The following is a 2,795-nucleotide window of genomic DNA, read 5'->3' on the forward strand; positions in this document are numbered from 1 at the left end:
AGTTTTTTTTATAGAATATTAGTTCTAAACAAATTTTAAACTTTTATTTTTGATATAAAAATTTTAAATGTTTTGGAGATTATTGTAACTTTATTAATAATAATAGAGTTTAATTTCGACACACGAACATCATAAAATATTTACGAAATTAATATAAAAAAGATTTATTTTTATTAATGTAATGTTAGATGATTAAATGTATAGTACATCGAAATTAAGTTCATAATAATAAATATTATTTTTTTAGAATATTTTTAATCAATTTTTAATTGAACATTTTAGTTTTCCACAGATTTTAATTTTTAAATTTGCTTTTTAAATTTTTATTATACTTAGCAAATTAGTCTCACATCATACTGTTCGACTACATGCTGAAAATAAAAAGTAAATTTTTAGAATGGTCTCTAAGATTTAGATCATTATCTAATGTGGTATTCGAGATCCTAATTTCACCATTGTAGCCTCCAGATATAGTTTTAGACACTACAGTAGTTCCTAGACATCTTTTCAATAATAACTCAACTACTGCAGCGCTAACGTGGTATCATCTTGCCACGCTAGATTATTGTCGAGTCTACTTGCCAACTTATAAACAAGCTTTGTTGCATTCTGTTCCAACGTCCTGGAAACACTGAACGGTGTCACGGTTGATGGAACTGGAACGAGTTTGATCTTCCATGCTAAGATCACTCCAAAACTTGCTCCACCACCATCTTTAATTGCCCAGAAAAGATCTTTTTCCATGGGCTTCCCTGTCAAGAAACCTACTGATGGTTACCAGTGACTAAGAGAAAGAGAGGATTGAATCTTGACCTCCTTTTCTATTGAATATTACTTTTGTTTTATTAAAAGAACTTAAGAGATATTTTTGCTTTTGTCTCCTATTGAAGTAAGAGACTCCACTTTTTGTCTCCTAAATTTACAAAAACAGAAATAGAGAAAGGAAGAAATAGTGACACCCAGATGTATCCTAATTCAGCTACTCAGTGCAATGTAGCCTACATCCAGTCTCTATCATAATTATGATGGAATTTCACTATCTTTTTCACAAGATTACAAACACTAATAATTTCCTAGGATCTACCCAATCTTATCTGAGACAAATTTAAATTCTAACCCAATGTGAATTTGACTAGGACTCAACCTAGCTTTCTAACCCAATCAAGTTCAAACTCAATGCTGTCTTTTTCTCCAATCCTTAGAGCTTGCAGCGGCTTGGTCAGAAGAGAGAAAGAACTTCGATTCTGTTGCATGCAACCTACCCATTCTCTCTCATCATTTTACTTCAAGTTCCTTCAATCTTGACCGTAGATTGTTTTTTTGACCCCAAATTTGGATTTGGTCCGTGGATGAGCTTCTAATCATCTTTAACTCTAGTGTCTCCATGGTTGCTTGATTTGACCTTGAAGCTTGGTATTCTTCACAGTTCCTTAGTGTAGCACAAATGGAGAAAGAAGCCTTTTGATGTTCTCTAATCGAATGAGACTAGCTTCTTGCTTGTAGCCTTTCTTTAAGCTTGGATTTGAAAACCACCTTTTTGTTATTCACCACAACCTAGCTTCTACCGTTTCTATTTTCTTCTCTCTTCCTTGTTGAGTGAGTGATGTGACCAATGAAGAGAGAAAAGAGAGAAGATTTGGCTTTCGGTGGAAGCTTCAAGAAAATTAATTGAAATGAATTTTGAGTTTAAGTTTCTGAAAATTGACCTAGTGACGTGTGTGGCTTTGGCTTTGTGATCACCGAATGGACTTTGGATGATTTGGGCCATCTTTCTTTTTTTTTTTCTCTTATTTGGTTCAGAGGCTTGTTATAGGGCTTGGTTTAGTTATAATGGACCAAAGTTTGTATTTGTGTGGGTTTGATGATTTGTTCCTTGGACCATGTTTATTGACTTTAGTTTTCTGCATATTAAACCAACCAAATTACACAAATAATTGATAATTACCTAATAATGTTTGTTCATCACTTTAATCAAATATTAGTTTTTCAAATTCAATACCTACCATTCACATTAATTATGTAAGCATCGATTATGTTATCAGTAGAGAATTCATATTTTCGAATCAAGAATCCATAACCACCTGTTGAATTGTCCTCAAACTCCTACAATAGTGTATACATCTGCTATAACAGCTAGAATTTTAGTTTTGGTACGAATGCTATAGTAAAGTTCACCAACAGTTGCACCAACTTGAATCCATGCTACTTTATTCTCTATCTCCATTCGAATCTTTTTATAGTTTATGAAATTAATGATAACAAATGGAACTTGAAAGACGTAGGAGAGGCTCTCATAGTCGTGGCCGCCACTCCAAATTCAAATCTGCAAGCCATGGAGTTGGGAATAGATTACAGTAGCTTAAACATTGGAAGGTTGCAAGAGTACAGTGTCACGATAATAAGGGATTTGGGAGTATTATATTATAAAAATCTGAGATTCTAAATGAAGAATTGAAGTATTGAAGAGTAAGATAAGTTGATTTTGGTATAAATAAGTTTGGATAGTGATATGGAGTTGTTATGGTATAAATATTGAAGGAGAAGAAGATAAAATTATCATTTTTGAAGATTTGAGAAGTTAGGGTTAAATATAAAGGGAGTGACCAAGTTAGGTATAAATTGAAATCATACTAGCTAAGTTAGCTGTTAGACCCTCTAGCATGGCAAGGTGATGCTATGTATGCCCAAGACCACTATAGTGTCCGAAGTTATATATGAGAGACTATAATAATAAAATTGGGATTTCAAAGACAACAATGGACAATAGTTTGAATCTCAAGAATCGCTATAAAATT

Source organism: Arachis ipaensis, chromosome B01, assembly GCF_000816755.2.
Source record: "Arachis ipaensis cultivar K30076 chromosome B01, Araip1.1, whole genome shotgun sequence".
In the NCBI taxonomy this organism is placed as follows: Eukaryota; Viridiplantae; Streptophyta; class Magnoliopsida; order Fabales; family Fabaceae; genus Arachis; species Arachis ipaensis.